This window comes from Sciurus vulgaris (genome assembly GCF_902686455.1).
Source record: "Sciurus vulgaris genome assembly, chromosome: 13".
Classification (NCBI taxonomy): domain Eukaryota; kingdom Metazoa; phylum Chordata; class Mammalia; order Rodentia; family Sciuridae; genus Sciurus; species Sciurus vulgaris.
In genome coordinates this window covers 52,961,669-52,981,312 of record NC_136474.1, presented here as the reverse complement: position 1 = coordinate 52,981,312, position 19,644 = coordinate 52,961,669, and the positions used below count along the sequence as shown (strand labels likewise).

The window sequence follows — 19,644 nt, the reverse complement described above, 5'->3', positions numbered from 1 at the left end:
ACACCCCTGACCTTGCCAGTGGCTCTACCCAGATCTCACATGGGAATTTATCTTCACCAGCTCTGCCAGCAGCTAGGGGAGGAGGCATGAGCTCATGTGGGCCAGTGTCAGGAGAAAGGGTGTTTCTCTGCTTGCTTCTGCTCCTTGGAAGTGGAGATGCACTACCTGGGCTTTCAGAGGGCACCTGTTGCATTTTTAAAGAATGTCATGCAAAGTGACCCATCCCTGGTAGCTCACAGCCTAAATAAATAGTACTGAATAAAACTCACCCTCATTCTGAAAATGGCATGTTTTCTAATTTTTTAAATCTCCCTTGACTACCTGATATTTTACAAAAGTAAAGAAGAAAGAAAAAATAGTTTTCTTTCTTGATTTCCAGATTTAATTTTCCTAATCAAAATGAAATGATTTTTTAAAAATAGATTTCTATTCAATCATCCACGAAACTATTTTAAAGTAAAGGGATTATTATTAGTCAACTATTAGTATTGAGTCTCCATCTTCCCTAAGTAGGCACTACAAATTCATGTTATCATCATGGCGATGTATTTTTTAAATATTGTTATATAAACAGTGTTCTTCAAAAAAATGCCTTTTTCCATTCCCTCTGACTTCTGCTAATACCAGCATCAACAACAGGAAAATCACTGCTGGCCCTTCAGAGGAGAGCTAATTCCAGGGGCAAGCCATAAAATATATTTAAGAGTCAAAAAAAAAAATCAATCCTCACTGGTATGAAAATTCACTGGTCTGTAACCTTTTGTCTTGGTTTGCCTTTCAAACTTGTGATATAGGAGGGAAGTTTAACACAGGTCCAGATACCTTGTCTGAAGTGCCTGGGACCAGGGATGCTTTGGATTTTGGATTTTCTAGGGGAGGAATATTGGCATATAAGATCTTTGGAGGATGAGACCCGACTCTGAACATGAATTTCATTTATGTTTCATATATGTCTACACATGTAGGGTAAAGGTAGTTCTGTACAGTACTTTTAAAATAATTTCGTGCATGAGACAAACTTTCATAGGTGGAACTTTCTGTTTGTGGTGTCAGGTTGGCACTCAAAAGGTTTTGGATTTTTTAGCCTTTCAGATTTTGGATTTGGGGATTAGGGATGCTCACTCCATAGTGAGCCATTTGTCTGCCCTTCAGGCAGCCGGTTTTCTTCTGGCTGCTCATTGCAGCTGGCTGGGTCTCTTTCCACTGACTAATGTCCCATGGGATTTGGCTCTTCCTGAAGCTCCCTGATCTTACCTGGCCTGTTGGCAGTAGTAGAAGACAAAGCATTAAAGGCTCTATTCCTTCAGTTTCCATCTCTCAAATAATTTGCCACTTTTATCATTTTGGTGTTACATGGTTTTTTATGTTTGTTTGTCTTGTTTTTTATTGTTTTATTATTTTTTGATTAATCATACACAAATGGGGTACAACTTTCATTTCTCTGGTGTACACAAAGTAGTCACACTGTGTAATCACACATAGGGTAATGATATTTGTCTCATTCCATTATCTTTCCTTCCCCCCCTCCTCCCCTTCCCTCATTTCCCACTACACAATCCATCCTTCCTTCATTCTTCCCTTACCCCCGCTCTCCCTGGCTATGTATCATCATCCACTTGTTAGAGAAAACATTTGGCCTTTGGTTTTTCGGGATTGGCTTATCTCACTTAGCATGATATTCTCCAACTCCATTCATTCACCTGCAAACTTGGAATGGAACCACCATTTGACCCAGCTATCCCACTCCTTGGGATAGCTTAAAATCAGCATACTACAGTGATACAGCCACATCAATGTTCATAGCAGCTCAATTCACAATAGCTAGATTGTGGAACCAACCTAGATGCCCTTCAACAGATGAAAGGATAAATACATTATATATATGAATGGTATATATACACAATAGTGCTGCATGTTTTAGATAAAGACCTCAAATAGTTTCTTACTCAAAGAGTCTGTTTTCTTTCTCTCCCCCCGCCACCCTCTACCTCTCTCCCAGTACTGGAGGATGGAACACAGGGGCACTATATCACTGAGCCACGTACCCAGCCCTTTTTATTTGTTATTTTGAGACAGGGCATTGCCAAGTTACTTAACACCTTGCTAAGTTGCTGAGGCTGACTTTGAACTTGCCTTAGCCTGCCTAGTTGCTGGGATTACAGGTACATGCACAGCGCCCAGCCATTAGTGATTCTTTCCCACAAGTATTTCTAAGAGTCTATTTTTTGTCCCTTATTATTCTCACCCTTCAGATCCCTTGGACCTCATTGTTCTCTATGCCTGTAGTGTCTTATGGTAGCCAGTGGCCACATGTGGCTCTTGAGCACTCAAAATGTGGCCAGTCCAAACTGAAATGTTCTCCAAGTGAAAAATACACACTGAATTTTAAAGATGTAGTGCCAGAAAGAAAATTTTTGTAAAATATCGCAATAATTCTTCTCTTGATTTCAGGTCAGAATGATAATATATTAAGTTAAATAAAGTATATCATTCAAATTAATGTCACTTGTTTCTTTTTACATTTTTAATGTGGCTACTAAAAATATAGAATTATAGTGTCTTGTTTTAATTTCTATTGGATAGTGCTAAACCATGAATAGATATTTATGGATCTAATTAAACCTGCCCTCCCCCCCCCCCTCCTAATACTTGCATACCTCAAAAATTGAAGTTCTTTTTCACCAACATAATTAGGAAAGCATTGTTCATCTTCCTTTCCCAAACCTTCCCTATGCTTCCTGTCACAGGAGCAATTGCAAAAATCTTTCCCCTCTCACCTGGGGTGCTGGGGATTGGGCCACAGCTCTTGTGCATACTCAGTATGGGCTCTACCACTGAACTACATCCCCAGCCCAAGTAAAGATGATTTGACTTGTTCATCCTGTGCTTGGGTGCAGACTTCTCTCTGCCTTGCAGCTGTTAGGCGAGCAGGTAGGTTTGACTGCTGAATGCCTGTCTTCTGTCTTGTAAAATAGGTGCATCTATGTCTTCTTGCAAGGTTATTGGGAGGATTAAATGTGATTATGAAAATCATGCTGTGGCCTTGTGCCCAAACTAGTATAATCTTCTGCCAAACCCGGCAATTGTTTCTTTTTAGACTGCCTTCCAAATTCCAAATAGATCCCATTCCTTCCTTTCCTAGAGCAGGCAAACAGCCTGACATCTGGACTACTACAGTCTCAGGGAACTTCTCGCCTGCACCTTACTGCCCTTCCTCTTAAATACACGCACCTTAAGCTCATCCATATCTTTAAGAGAGATCTTTCAGCTTAGGGCACGACTCTTTGAAAGGAGCCTTGCAAGGTAACTTCTGTTTGAGTGGCTTGTACCTGTCAAGTGACGCTGCCCTCAGTTGTTGAAGGGACCATTGTGTGTTGCTTTGCTCCCTCTTGGGTCTCATGGGCTTTAAAATGTTTCTTTTAAAGTAGCAATCACTTCATGGGCCCCACACCCACATTTTAGTCGTCAAAGATGCAGAGAAGCAGCAGATCTTCCTGCTTTCCTGGAGACGTCAGGTGCTATCCAATTTCTGAAGAAATCTCTTGCATAGTATTAACCCTTCAGGGGTAAATCCTGGGACATCAGGTTTCCTGTGACCATGGAATTGCAAATAACTCCCCTTCTGCTTCTCTAGATCCTAGGGAGCCTCTAGCTTCCTTTCCTGTAGGACCTTTTCCTGCCCCACCCAGTTAGAGCCCTGCTTGCCCTCTGACCTGCTTCTTCCTTGGATTAGCCCAGGGGAAGCTTTTGTTTCTGTTTTTCTTTTGTTGTTTTTTCCCTCAGATTTCAGGAGGAGAGTTGTAGTTTAAAGGACCCCTATATACATAACTCAGGATGTGGTAGGGGACAGCTCAGTCGTTCAAGAGTTTGCCTAGCATGTGCAAAGGCCCTGGGTTAGATCCTTGGCACCAGAAGAGAAGCGGGTAAGATGATGCCATTCTATAATTTCCAAGGTCCTACAAGGAACCTTTACTCCCTTTTGAGGTGGTGCAGATGGTTTTCTGTCCTATCTCTTTTTAACCTGCCCTCTGAGCTAAAGACCACCCTTAGACCACTGTCTCCAGAGAGTGATACACTGTCCTCCACAAATGAGTATCGAAGCACCTGGGAAGCATTAAAAAGTCATGCGAGGCTCTGCCCTAGACCAATAAAACAGGGAACTCTGCAATCTTCCTAAGAGGTCCTGGTGTTCACCATCTGGCTTTGAACACCACCAAGATGTCGGATCTCTCCAAGAGAACACAGGTCTCTTCCTCAATGAATATTCCATGCTTTATCACGATGGCCATTTCACCAAATGGTAGAAACTTTCCATTGTCATGTCTTTCTTACCAAGGTTAGCGTTTGCCCACGTGCACTTTTATTTTTAACTCCGAGTGGTGATCCATAAGCAGCTGGCTTTTATGTCGCCCAACAAGACTGATCACTCACATTATTATTCACTTCCACCATCAGAGGTGTTTTCGCTGAAGAGACTCGTGTTTTCAAATTAACTGAAGTATTACATCCATCCACAACGCGTTCAGTCTTTAAGTGATGTTTGTGTAAGGTGCAAAATAGTTCTTTGAAGGCATGCACAAGACAAAGGCTGGCCTACACCATCTCAGCAATCAACACTGATCTCTTTTGGAGGATCCTGAGTCTCCAATTCTGATGGCCAGTTTGAATTGAAATTCTCAAAACAAACACCCTGTTCAGATCTGCAATTTTACATCAAGTTTTAAAAAAAGACAAGGAAAGTGTATCACTAGCAAGAAAAAAATTTAATGGATATATAAAGAAGGTAGAACATGTCAGGCTTGGTGATGCATACCTGTGAGCCCACCAACTCAGGAGGCTGAGGCAGGAGGATTGCAAGTTCAAGGCCAGCCTGGGCACCTTAGTGAGGCCCTGTCTCAAAAATAAACAAATAAATTAAAAGGACTGGGGATGTGACTCAGTGGTAGAGTGCCCTGGGTTCAAGTCCTAGTACTGGTGGGGATGGAGAGAGAAGAGGAAGACAGAATGTATTGGCTTGATACATAGCTAGTGTGTCTAGACACATGGGAGGTGAACCTTCGCCTATACTCTTGTCTTGGACCCTGCAAATTTTAAGGATTTTGTGACTTCCACAATCCCAGAGTGCTGGAGACTTGAACCCGGGCCTCCAGCATGAGAGGCAGGCACTCTACTAATTTTAAGGATTTTGAACCAGAGATTTTGAACCCAGGGGTGCTTTACCACTGGGCTACACCCCCCAGCCCTTTTTATATTTTATTTTGAAATAGGGTCTTACCAAATTGCTGAGGCTGGCCTTGAACTTGAGATCCTCCTGCCTCAACCTCCTGAATTGCTGGGATTACAGGCATGCGCCACCCCACCCAGCTCATCTTTAAAATGTCTTGGCACAAGGGTGTGATATTAAAGATACATACTAAAATACATTCAGTAACTACTTTAAAGTAAGACACATACCTGAGTTCAAAGTTAGGTCTCTTTCATCCTTTACTATCAACTTAGCAAAACCAATCTTAGTAGTAGCTGCATTGCATGGGTTATTCACTTTTTCAAACCAGGAAGTGCGCTGATTCTACTAATTAACAGGACCTGTGGGGTGCCAGCAAGGTGAGGGGCTTGGCAAAAAGAGCTCAGTGTCAATCACTGACCCACGGATAAAAGACAGAACTCTCCTTCCAGTCCCTGAGCCATCTGATTTGATGGCTTGACAAAGCTTTTGTGTATTTTAAACCTGGTACATGAGTTAACTCCCACATAAGTAGATTATGCTAAATTGGTCCCTCCGAAATAGCAGCAGAGTTACTAAGCACACTGGCATATGTAGGTAATTGCAAAACCCAAGAGACTCCACTTGCAGCCTTGCAGTCGACACCCGTGGCCACCCAAGGGGTGTGTGTATTTGGAGCTTTAAGGTGGAGATGCCAAGTGTGTATGCCTTGCCAGCAGTGATCTGGCTTCTGGCGTGCGTCACTCTTGGATGCGTGAGCCATGACAGGATTGTTACTGAGAGAAAAGTCAGACGAGTGCAATGTTAGAGGATGGGTGTGTACAACTGAGCTCTGTTGTTTGGATTTCCATGCCTTTGTCCTAGGCCAGCCTAGGGAGTTTCTTACAATCCTGCATCGGGGTCAGGGACCCTGTGCTATTGCATCTTACGATGTCCTGCTTCCAGATTGAACACCGTGCTCCCTAGACATGGGTCAGGCAGCCCCGTGCTTCATGGATCTCAACAAAAATGCCCCCAGAATAGATGCATAGACCTTGCCAAGCGGTCTGCTGAACTTTCCTGTGCGTTTACTGCGTGGCATGGAAGAGAAAGCTTTTGTCGTAGCCTGCCTCATGTTTGGAAATTCAACATCTATGTTAAATTAAAGAGAATAGGTTATTGGGGACTTTAAAAGGAGCAGAAATCAGATGGCTGTACAGTCGCCACACAAATGTGAAGGAAGGAAGAGCATATGCCAGCCGCTGCGAACACTCATAAGGAAATGCATAAAATGATGAACTGCTCTGATCTGAAGATGGGCCGATCTTTTGAAAAAGCAAATTAGTTTACAGAGGGATTTAAGGAGAAACGGGGAGACGACACCTGGCCAATGGAAGACGGAGAGCTTCTCCAGGGTAACAGGGAAATTTTCCTCTCCTCTCCTTTTCATCTTATAATATTGCTTTTCCAAAATTGCCCCTCTGGTAAATAGGCAAAGAATAAATGAAACAAATGGCTTCAAAAGTTTTGTTTTTGTTTTTGTTTTTAAGAGTGACGCTGGGTTTTCTGTTTAGGGTGAAGAGATCATCTTTTCTTAAGTTACACTGTAGTGTGGAGGGTGCTCAGCAAACTTCCTTTGCCAGCAGGGAACAAAACAGGTCTCACTTTTAAGCAATCTGACTTACAGCATCTTGTCCTGGAGTGTCATCTAGAGAAAAGACACCGTGTCTGCAGTTTTCCCTAGCATGTTGTCATTCATTCAGTAGATTTAATATCTGCTGCCATCTGTCAAGGCCCAATGGCTAATAAAAGCCCTCAGTCTCTTGTCGCTTATAATAGAGGGGACCAACACTAAACAAACCATCCAAGAGCAGTATTTCGTTAAGTCGTAGGTGAGATTAAGAAGCGGGGGGAACCACACAGGATAAATGTCGTTTGCCTTCTCTATGATCAAGTTCACGTGGTTATTCTCTCCCCAAGAAACATCTTTATCTGTTCATCTAAATTCTCAGAACAGAAGTCTATTTTTCCTTTTAGCTTAGATTTAGAAGTAGCTTTTTGTTGCATTGGTATCATGCGTCACACCGGACCTGTGATTAATTGCATCTTCCGAATCCTGTTACTCATGGAGAGCTGATGGGTGGCAGACCTGTCTGCTCCCCCTTCGTCTCAGTGGGAGGGAACCGCACAGGAAGTCTGTCTCCTGGGCTCCCAGCCCTGGGTGTGGGTGGCCGGAGGGCAGATCCTCTGAGATTACTTTGCTAGTGTATTACCCTTGATACGCTCTCTGAGTAGCATTTTCTTTCATTTTGCGTTTATTGATCACTGAAGTTATGTTTGCTTTTGACAAAAGTACTGAGTTAAAAGACATTGAAACATGCATGCAGAAGCCCCACAGAGGCAAATGATCATAACACTGACTTCTCTCTAAGCCCACTCCTCCTTTTATAGGTTAAACAAGGGAAGAAGGTGAAGACCACCCACCCTGTCAGCTACAGGCCCTTTACACATGCACTCCTGCTGGTGCCTTAATGGCAGAGAGTGACTTTGGAGTAATACTGTGTGTTAGAAATGGAACAACTCAGGAAGGACCTTGCGTCCATTCTCAACTTTTATGAACTTCTCACTTGTGAACGACCTGCCCTTCTCTTAGCTAGAAACCCACCTCCTTGCAAAGCTCTCTCTCTCACTTGTTTTTCACCTTGCATTCTTGGGACCTAGTACTGTGCCTGCTGCAGAGTAGGACAGTCACAGGTTTGCTTAATGTGTGGAAGAAGACTGGGAAGACACTGTACCCAGAGGCCATATCCTCAAAACAATAGAGGGCAAATGATTTAGTAATTTAGTTCAAAGTATAAAGTAAGTTAGAAGGTTTGGCTGGGTTCACTACACCTATTACCTCGTTTATGTGCCATGGTAACCTTATTAGGCCAGAGGTAGGGATGGTATTGACCCTGCTTTTCAGATAAGAACACTGAAACTCTGAGAAGGGTAAGTGGACTTAGCCTTCAGGGGAAAAGCCAGCATTCCAGTCCCTAGTCTGACTCTAGGGCCTTTACTCTCTCCTGTCTGATTACAGTGGTTCCCAAATTTAGGGGCATGACAGAATCAACTGGGGCTCTTAAGAATAAAACAATGGAGACTGAGGAAGGAGGATCACAAGTTCAAGGCCAGCCTCAGCAACTTAGCAAGATGATGAGCAACTTAGACCTTAAAATGTCTCAAAATAAAAATTAAAAAGGACTGGGGATATAGCTTAGTGGTAGAGGACCTCTAGATTAAATCTCCAATACCTAAAAAAAATAATAATAATAATTAAAAGCAATGCCTGGAACAAGGGGTGTAGCTCAGTGGTAGAGTACTTGCCCAGCATGCAAGTACTCAATTCCCATCACCACCAAAACAAAACAAAAAAAAGCCTGACTGGCTGAACTCATTTCATTGGGGCATACTTACAATCCAGGCTACACAGAAGGCTGGGGCAGAAAGATTGCAAGTTCAAGACAGCCTCCGCTATTTAGCAAGACCCTGTCTCAAAATTAAAAAAAAAAAAAAAAAAAAAAAAAATTAAATGGGTTTGGGATGTAGCTCATTGGTTGAGTACCCTTGGGTTCAATTCCCAGTACTAAAAAAAAAAAAAAAAATCAAACAAAACCCTCCAAAACAAAAAACAAGCAATGCCTGGCCCTGCTCCTAAAGATAATTAATGATTTTACTGGCTTGAGGCAGGGACCTGGGCATAGATTTTTTTTTTTTTTTTTTTTAGGTTTTCCATGCTCAGCCATGTAGTAGTTTGGTTTAGTTTATTTTCTGTTGCTGTAATAGAACACCTGAGGTTGGAAAATTTATAAATAAAAGATTTATTTATCTCATAGTTCTGAGGTCCAAGATCATGGTGCTGGCATCTGCTCAGCGGCTAATGAGGGCCATATGCCATCATGCACAAGACAGAAAAGTGGAAAGGGAAACAGGCATGTGTAGACAAGAGTTCACATTGCAGGAGAGATCAGAGTAGTGCCAGACTGGCTTTGTGACAAACTGTTCTCACAAGAATGAATTCATTCCTGCAAGACCTAAATCACTGCTGGGAGACCTAATTTGAGCTGGAGAGAACCTCACCTGACTCCTTCAAGAATCCATTCACAAGGTTGGTGCCCCATGACCTTAATCAACTCCCTCCCACTAGGCCCCACCTCTTTAGGGTCCCACTGCCTGTCAATACTGTTACCTAAGAGACCAAGATCCATCTCAGGAACTTCAGAGGGACGAACCATAGCACAGAACATCATACCACTTTTCAGAAGTGTGTTCCAACAGAGGGCCAGTTGTCTCCAGTATTTCAAGCTGCTTTTTTCTCAGGGTGACCTCTACCTTATTTCCTAGTCATCAAGAGCCTCTCAGTCAACACTGAGGCACAGGCCAACCCCTTCCCTGCCAAGGTAGCCAGAGTTCTCTGGTCAGTTGCTTCCCACCGTGAGCAGCCTTCTCTCCCTACCTCAGTGTTATATAAATTCCATGCTGATTTCTCTCTGTGTATTGTGACTTTTTAAACAGTTTGGTAAGTGCTGCCTTTGGCCAACGGGACAAATAGGTCTTGTTCTTATGTGCTGGTGGGTTTCTGAAAGTTCTTTTTCTTCAGGCCACCCATATCCAACGTTACAAGCCTGTCTACAGCAAAGAACAAAGTTGGCCTTGGACCAGAGACCTTGCCACTTGTCCGGTGGCTGACTGGTTATGACCGTGAAGAGAAATTGTTAGGAAAACAGTCAGTGACCAGCTCTGACCCCAGTCCAGCATATCCACTGGAAGGAAAGGATCACACTGGGGCATTGAGGGCAACTCCTCAGGGTGGGAGTGTCTAGCCTGTGTCAGTCTCCTCTTTCTTCCCAGGACCCTATTCTTGGAACAGTAGACTCACAAGTGCCCTATGAACGCAGCAAACAGTTTTGTTTCTGCACAAAACAAGGTGTGCACATATATGCACACACCCACACACCAATACAGAAAGCCTTTTTTTTTTTTAAATGTGTTTGTAAAATAGACCTTCTAAACTCATGCCCTGGGTTTTGTTTTTTTTGTTTTGTTTTGTGTTCTTTTGGTACCAGGGATTGAACTCAGGGGCACTCGACCACAGAGCCACATCCCCAGCCCTATTTTGTACTTTATTTAGAGACAGAGTCTCACTGAGTAGCTTAGCACCTCAATTTTGCTGAGGCTGGCTTTGAACTCATGATCCTCCTGCCTCAGCCTCCTAAGCTGCTGGGATTGCAGGTGTGTGCCACCATACCCTGTTCTGCCCTGGGTTTTTAAACAAATAAAAGACCCACCAGTAGAATCTTGCACCCTGTGCTCAAATGCTTGATAAATAGCTATTGAACATTGAATAAGTGTGGTTCTGTGTTCCTCTGACCTGGGGCAATTCAGTCTTTCTGGAGCTGCTGCAGTGTAAAGGTCAAATATTGTGAATCATCAGGTGCGTGGGTGACCCTAGGACTGAACAACGGGCCTCCTTCAATCTGGGCAGCAAAGATTTACATCCTTTTTTCTTCAAGGCACACACTAGAAAGGGATTTCTAGTCTCCTTACCCTGAAGGGAAATAATGATGAACCAGATTGACAGAAGGGTGACCCCTGCTGTCCTCAATGGATACCACCTCCTAATCCCACACACATCAGCGTTGCCTTGGAAGCTTGGGAAAATGCAGGTTCCTGGGCTCCACCTGCTGCTTACCTGATCTGTGTCTCTCAGGAAGCCAGAGAAATCTTGACTTTTTTTTTTGAAGCCACCACGTTGTTTTCCAAGGTGCTGGGGATTCGAACCCAGGTCCGTGTGCACAATAAGCAAGCCCTCTGCACACTGAGCTATTGGCTCACTTGAAATCTTCACTTTTAATAAGCATCCAAGCAATTCACATGCATCCCCTGATCTGCGGAGACGTACAATGAGGTCAACAGGCAGAGCTGTGGGCACTACGGTGCCTTGGCAGGACGCAGCCTGGGAAAGCAAGACTTTTTTTTTTTTTTTTTTTTTTTTAATTGATTCTGGCATGATTCATGTTGCTTAGGACAGTAATACTGACTGTACTTGTTTTAGATCTGGCATGATGAATGGTGTCATTGAGCAATGCCAAGGTCATTTTTACTGTTTTTCTAAAATCATATTTTCATGTTTCCCCCTCACCCCACAAGAAAGAACTTTTATAATAATAAAACGCCATGGTCTATTTATTTGTTTGAAAAATTAATGAGGTATTTCATAGGAGATTCAGGTAATTTCTTGCAAGGTTAATATGTGAAAAGTATGTTCCAGTTTATTGTGTTCTCAAGAACAATTCCATTAAAGGAGCTGAAATGTCTGAATGTCTTTTCATCCAGTGCAGCTCATGAATTTCATACATCTCTTTTCTGGGGCTCACTTTAGCTCTACACAATCTGTAGCCTCTGTCAGTCACATAGCTGTGATTTGAGATTTAGTGCTTCATTTGCGAACTTCTTATGGCAAATAGTGACCAATATTAAAACATTTTACATGAACTTTCAAAAGACAAACTGCATTTTTGCCGTGGGGGAACTTGGGAGGCAAGAATTATTAAGCCCTGCAACCTTATTCTTGTGTCTGCCATGGAGCTTGATGTCATTTTCCCAGTCCTTCGACATCGACTTCACACAGATAGGAGGTCTCTGTGGCAGTGAGGAAGCACCCTACACCAGCATGCAATGCCCTTGGCTGGGACAAAAAAACATGTGCAAGCTATTTTCAAGTTGAGTGAGTCTTTTCCCTTTTTAGGTGGGGGTGGATTACCAGGGATTGAACTCAGGGGCACTCAACCACTGAGTCACCTCCCCAGCCCTATTTTGTATTTTATTTAGGGACAGGGTCTCACTGAATTGCTTAGCCCCTTGCTTTTGCTGAGGCTGGCTTTGAACTCGCAGTCCTCCTGCCTCAGTCTCCCAAGTGTCTGGGATTACGAGTGTGCACCACAGAGCCTCACGATCTTTTTTGTTTTTATTAAACCAATGTAGAAAACAAGCATTTCCAAACGGAAGCATTTATTCAAAACCAAACATAGCAATATGATTTTCATTTAAAATTTGAGCAAACTAGCCAGCCACAGTGGCACACGCCTATAATCCCAGCCACTCAGAAGGCTGAAGCAGAAGGATCATTCGAGCCCAGGAGTTCAGGGCCAGGCTAGCTAACACAGTGAGACTCCATCTCTTAAAAAATTAGTTAATTCATTAATTCAAATAAAAATTGAGCACTTAAAAATAAATCTCCTGTGAGTAGTTTCATAACGTCACACTGAAAAATGTCTCATGGGCCCTCTGAACACAGCGGCACTCTCTGCTGGAACCTGAGTTGTGTTTGTAGAAGAATCCTGTCCACCTCATCTACCACACAGTTCACTCATTATCATTATATGTGTCACCTGTTAAAATATCATTTTTTTGTTGTTGTTGTTAAAAATGCAGGATGCAGGGCTGGGGATAGAGCTCAGTTTGTAGAGTGCTTGCCTCCCATGCACAAGGCCCTGGGTTCAATGCCCACCACAACAACAACAAAAAAAATTCAGGATGCATGCCCTCAATTAGATGAATTATCAGTGTTCAGCTTCTTCTGAAGATTATTCTCAAGATGCCTGTAAATAGAAAGTGGCAAGTTTGTCCCCAGTAGCCAGCTAAAGTGGGTCGATGTGCCCTCTGTACTGGCCTTTGGACTGTGCCCAGGATGCTCCTGGAGGGGTATCAGAAGGTGCGGCAGGGGATGAGAAGTCACGTGTCCTCTGCAAGGTGCGTGTTTTTCAGGCATTTGTGTTCAGAAGGTTCCAGAAGCTCCAATCAGGTAACAAAAGAAAATATTTAAAACACCCCGAGGTTTCAGTTCCACAATTGTATCAGTTGTTTGCCAGACTGTCTGAATCTAATGAGACACAGTGTCCATGGAAATGGCACTGTCCCTGGACAATGCTGTTTAAATGCCATGTGTCGTCAGGTTGCTTCGAAATGACATTGCTGTTTATCTTTTTTGGTGGCAATGATTATTTTTGCTCTGATGCAACTTTTCCTATTGCGTTCCCTGCATGGAGAAGATAAATTGCAATGCATGACAGCTAACGAGAGCTTTCAAACAGTGGCAAACCCTGCCAGGCTGGGAGGGCTTCACAGCAAAGGTGAATCGAGCTCGCCCAAACTTGTTTCCGCGACTGGAGCCGCACGGGTTCCAGGACTCCCACCCAGCCTCCAAAAATTGATCTCTTAAAAAAGCTTAGAAGGCCCTGAGGGTGTTAGAGCTCACTTAGAAAATAAAGACTCTTCTAGTCTGGAAGAAGCTCAGTCAATATGAAAGAAAGAGGAAGGAAGGGAGGGAGGGAGGAAGGAAGGAAGGAAGGAAGGAAGGAAGGAAGGAAGGAAGGAAGGAAGGAAGGAAGGAAGGAAGGAAGGAAGGAAGGAAAGAAGGGAGGGAGGGAAAGGAGGGAGGGGAGGGAGGTAGATCTCACTGATCTATCATCAAAGGGCCCTAAGGAAGGTGCTCCACTAAAACATCACCATTTTGATGATACGCTGCAGAAGGAACAGGATGGCATGAAGTGGGGTTCAGGGAGTTACTGGATGCATTAAAATGGACCAGATTAAAGGCTGTAGCAACCAAGGAATCCCCTTAATAAAGTTCCTTTCTTCACCTGCTAGGTGTCTGTGACAATTAGAAAAGCTGAACAGCAGAGACATGCTTTTATTTTCAATTACGTGTCATGCTAGGTTCATCTTAAACTTGTATGCAGCATTTTAAAACAGCAAAAGAATTTCTTTTTCATCTAAAACTCCTGGCTGAAAGTAGAACAGCAAGTTATGGGAAGCAGTGTTATCAGATGACTACTCAGACTTTTCAATTTCTATATATGAGTACCTTAAAAGAAAGAGAAAAATGCAAAGTTCGTATTAGCCAGCATTTTTTTTTCTATAGATAATTTGCAGGTTAGGGCATGGTTCCGTCTTTTTATTTTGGGAGGGATGGGGAGAAGTATCTATAGATACCCTGACTGTCCAGTGTGCTTGTGGACCAGCTTGTTGCCCCTGTGGTGAATTCTTGAACTATGATCGACCAAGCTGAGCCCAGCAGGGCGTGGACAGTTGCTCAAGACACACACCTACAGACTGTGCATCGTTGGCCAGGGGGCCGCCGAGGGCAGAATGCTGTCAGCGGCCTCCTTGGGTATTTCCCAACCACGCACGCCTGCCAGTGTTGTCTTTGAATCATGAGCCGATATAAACTTATTTTTTTCACATGTCATTTTGACTTGGTGACTATTTAAGTAATCTTGCAATGTGAATTAAAAATCTTAAGCTTCTCAGAGTGGAAAGCCAACCAGGCACATGATCCATTGCCAGGTGAAGAAGCAATTAGACATTTAAGAAGAAATCATTTGGCGATGTAGACGTTTGAGTTTTTGTTGTTGTTGTTGTTTGTGGTGCTGGGAATTAGAACCCAGGGCCTTGTGCTTGCAAGGCAAGCTCTCTACCAACTCAGCTACCTCCCCAGTCCTTGAGATATTCTTTAATATGTTCTTATACTTTGGAAGCTGCATAAGGAGGACACTCGTCCAGGTTCAGTTTTCATCTCTTCTTTGAAGAAGTTTTTCTATTAGGGATTCACAGTCTTGGGGTTAAATCTGCTCCCTTTGGCTTTGTCATTGTAAGGTCAGCCTCGTTTCTGGATGATGTGTTTTTAAGCTTCCTCGTCACTGTGAAGTCACACAATGACAGGACAATTTATTTATCTTCATTCACCCAATCACCTTTTGGTACTTTGAATATTTAAATGAGACTGTTTCAGTGTAAGACCCTTGCATGATGTCAGTAATGCAGGTGTGTGTGTGTGAGAGAGAGAGAGAGAGAGGAGTGGGGCAGACAGACAGAGAGTGAGAGAGATGATATGGAGGAGTGAGAAGAAGGTACAGAGGTAAATTCAGTTGTTTTTGTCCATAAGCTGTAAGGTGTTCAAAAACATTTACCTGGTCTCTAGGTAAACTGTATATTTGTTCTTTTCATTAAATACCATTAAGCTCTGGTTTTTCTCTTAGAAATACTCAGCAAAAGATTTCCATACTTTCATCATAAGCTGCTGTTTTGTTGGCGTGATTACAAGTGAGAAAACTTCACATGGAAATAGAAATAAGCTGGCTTGGCCATCGTCCTCTCATGTAAATACTATGATGCTTGTATTCAGAGCGATGACTATGACATATTCCAACAGCCTAGAATAGTAGAACACCCAAAGACGTGGGGACACATTCCATTCCTGTCTTGTCCTCATGGATGACCGCTGAGAACAGTAGAAAGCATGGGTCACCTGGAGAGCAGCAATGGTGGGGTGGGGGCCAGACTCGGCTCCATCTGTTAGAGATACTGATGACAAGGATGGAAGAATCAAGAACGTTTCAAAATACAGGAAGGCTCTGGTCCCACATATACAGTTGCCAATACCAAAAAGCCCAGGACTAAGGACCGTCTTCTTGTATAGCTTACCTCCCTTGGGAACACTTGCAAAGGAGTTTGTCCTGTCCCAAGAAAGTTGGAGCACAACTGCAAGATAAAGAAAGATTGGCAGGAGGTGCCAGAGCAGAGGAGATTGGAGTTCTAGGACAGATGGACATTCTGTGTCAGGGACAGCATCGTATGTCCAAGTATGGTTTTGTTTTTGTTTGTTTGTAGTGCTGGCCTTGAACCTTGGGCCTCACACATGTTAGGAAAGCTCTCTACCACTGAGATACATGCTCAGCCTTAAATTTTAGTACGCCTAAGTTTTTCTGGGTGGTGGTGGTAAAGAGGGACAGCATCATGGACAGGCTGGCCCTCACTCTTCAGGAAAAATACACCATGTCACTCAGCACCCATAGCAAGTCACTTAATGGCTCTGTGCCTCAGTTTTCTCATTAATATAATTAACATATTACTTGAAAATGCTGGATAGAACCATTGTGCGGATTAAAGCAGATGATCCATAAAGTTATTTTAGCAGCATGCCTGACACAAACTTTCAATAAATGTTAGCTATTATAGCATTTTTCTGTGAATAGTAATTATTATTGTAAAATGGAAAACATATTCTAGAGTTTTAAATGGAGACAAAAGACTAAGGAGTGTGTCAAAAATATCTCCCAGTGTAGAACAGACTGTTGGGAGGAGGGAGGGGTGGCTGTGGGGGCAGGCTCGTATGCATATGTTCATGCTTGCCTGGCCAAATAAAAAGCAAGAGGAAACCTAAACAGAAAGCTTGCTCACTGGGGAAAAAAAAAATACCCAGTTGGGCTTCCAGGAGAGGTTACTATCTGATCCTGGACAGATCTTAGAAAATAGCTAGTTGCCCTAGAAATCATTTTAAAACAGATACTTGCACAAACCACAGAGGGAGCCCAGGTGATCTTAAAAGTTTTCTTCCAATTCAGTGGGATTTTATAGAGAGTCAGAATTCTGTTTGAGGGCATAACACTTAATCTCCTAAAAAGAAGAAGGAACATCTGCCAGCATTTACTGAGTCCATGCCAGGCGCTTTACAACAGAGTGGAACGACCCCTGGGCTGTAAGGGAGCGGGTCCAAGCTGGGATCCGAAACCCAACGGCCTGATGGGAGTTCTGGCATCCCTGTTTATTAGGTGGCTGCAGCATCCTCACCTGTAAAATGGGGACCACAGTACCAACCTCACAGAGTTGTACAGACACAGTACCATACCTTGCACACAGTAAACAGTCAGTGTGGGTCTTACTGGATATCCATTTGTTGCTCATAAAAATTCTTTGAGCTGGGTGTTGTCCCATTTCACAGATAAAGAAAACAAAACTCAAACAGATGTGGTCTCAAAGATGCTAAAGCCAGGTTTCAAACCCAGGTCTGAGTCATAGAGCCATATTTACTAGGAACTGCTAAGACACAAATGTGCCACACGGAAGCTCTTATGAGAACTGTGCACCACAGGCCTTATGCTCAGGTTGACACAGGAAGAGAAAGGTCCTTTACTTGCTGTATCTCCACCTCACCCATCCTGTTCTTTCTTGCCTCTGTGTCTGCACTCAAGCTGAGCCCCTGGTCTCAAATCTTTTCTCCAAGCTCTTTTGCCCTCCCTTCCCCTTATTCTCAGTGATACCTTAAAATCCCACACAGGCCTCACCTTCTGTGGGCAGCCTTCCTGCCAGCCCCTGCTGGATCCCTCACCTCTGTCCCTCCATGGCACCTGCTCTGTACCATGCTCCATTCAAGAGGCACACAGAGCAGTGGGTACATGTAGGCATTCAATAAATGTAGAAAAACAAAAAGCCTGCTTACATAAATTCTAAATTCTAGTGATTTTTAAAAAAACATTCAAGATCATTATACATTTTTTTTTTTTTTGGAGTAAACAGTCAATAGGACTCCTTTTTAAATTTTTTAAAATATTCTAGCCCAAGAGTCATGGGAAGGAATCCTAAGATTCATGTCCTAAGCAATGTCCTCAGTGGATCTGAGCTGCCCCTGAGCTGTCAATACTGCCATCAGGATCGATACTCAAAAATGCTAAGTTCCTGCATTGTTATTACACTCAGACTTTTTCCTATATAATTTAAACTTGCATTTCCTGGCTCCCCTACTTTCTTTGGTTCTATATATCATTTAAGAAAATGATGCTGCCTCAGGTAACAGGTACTGGAAACATTACTTCCCCATAAGTAGGTAAAGATTTGTTTTGCTTTTTACTTAAAAATTATTTTCTCCCTTCCCTTCAATTACTTCTATCCATTTCTATAACAAGCTCCAAAGTGACTTTTTTTTAATCTGTGATCATGAAATATAGATGAAATTTACCAAGTCTGGAAACTCTAAAGAGCTATGTCTAGAATTTTTTAAGTTCTAAGACTTCAAGCAAATTAAATGATATCTGCGATCCCTCAAACTTCTGACTGTAAATTGTGATTTTTTTAACATTACCATAATACCCAGCAAAGCAGTCCCTTTTTAAAAAGAAAGTTTTTATTATGAACGTTTAAAAATAAATTCATAAAAAGGTTTAGAAAAAAAAAAAGATAGGAAGAATTCAGTCTTGAACCTCACGTTTCAAAAAGTATCATATATTAATCTAGGATTTCACTTCCTTTCCTCCCTCCTTGTTTACTTCCTCTCCATCTGAGCAGAACAGAGAAGATATCCTTTTGTTGTAACACTGTCTCTTCTATCAACTCTCCTTCCTTTCCAGCTGTCTGGAGGGCAAATTCCTCCTGCAGACACAGCTCTCCCCAAACCTCAGACTCCCATGCATGCCCAGGTACACCCCACCCCACCCACACGCACACACTATGGTGCTGCACACACAAGCTTACACACCTCCACCCGGACTTCTACTCCATTTGCCACCTACTTTATGTTTAAACTATGAGGACAGCAACTTGGTTGGGAATCCAGGTTAGAAGACGAAGACGAAGGAGAAGGGGAAGGGGAAAGGGAAGGAGAAGGAGCTGCAAGCTTATGAAGACAAAGTATTTCAATAGGAGCATACTCTTTAAATCGGATTTTTAAATGTCCTCCTAAGTGGCAAACTCATGGCAGATTGTTTTGCTGCTTTTCACCATCTATACTTTTCCCATTTTCATCAAGGAGTAGGTATCACTTTTATAATTTAAAAATATCTCCAAATGCTAAAGAGGTCATTTAGAAGTGGCCGCTGAATCTCTTGGCCAGCCAAATAAATCTGAACCAGACACTAAATGAAATCTTTTCCTTAAGTCCAACCCTTATTTTTCTGTGGCTTGGAAACCCAGAGATGGAGGGGAAAAAAGATATTTCTTGGCAAAGGAGAACTACATGGGTAGAAAGGTCCAGCAACTTGTGTCCCACCCCTTTCTCATCCTCTTTATCCCTTGGTGGGGCTTGCACTTCATTCCCAGGATCCTCTCCACCCTCCATGGACAAGTCCATCCCACAGCAGCTGCAGGAGTGCCCCCTCTGTAATGAACCTGCAGCAGCTGGGAAGGCTGACAGGATTATCCAGCTTGCCTCTAGGTAAAGCAGAGCCTGGTGTCATGTTACAGGCGGTGGCCAGGTCTTGACAAGGTGCTCACCCTGCAGTGGCAGCCTGGGAAGAAGTGGGTGTGTGGAACCTGGAGACAGAAGGTGGCCTCAGTAGGGTTGGAAAGCTCTCCAAGTTGACTTTCCTTTGCAGCCACGCATTCCATGGGAGTGTGTCCGGATTAAATGTGAGAAAACAGCAAATAGCGTAGAAGGTACCTGGAGGAATGGGTTCCATTTCCCTGAGTCCCCACTCTCCCTCTGTTCTGACGTTCCTTTGGGGTTCCACCAGCTGTACTCAAAGCAACCTCAGAAGTCTTGGGGTGCTTCATTTTGGTTTGCTTTGGTTTAGGAGATGAGAAGATCTCAACAAAGTCCCAGAGCCTCAACTTTTTGAACCCCAGCTATC

General features: G+C 43.1%; 1 protein-coding gene across 3 annotated transcripts in view; it reads left to right on the top strand.

Annotated features, from left to right (window-relative positions):
• The window catches only part of KCTD1 (potassium channel tetramerization domain containing 1), a 184,061-nt gene that overhangs the window by 138,872 nt on the left and 25,545 nt on the right, over nt 1-19,644 (top strand). The gene's annotated exons all lie outside the window — the stretch shown is intronic.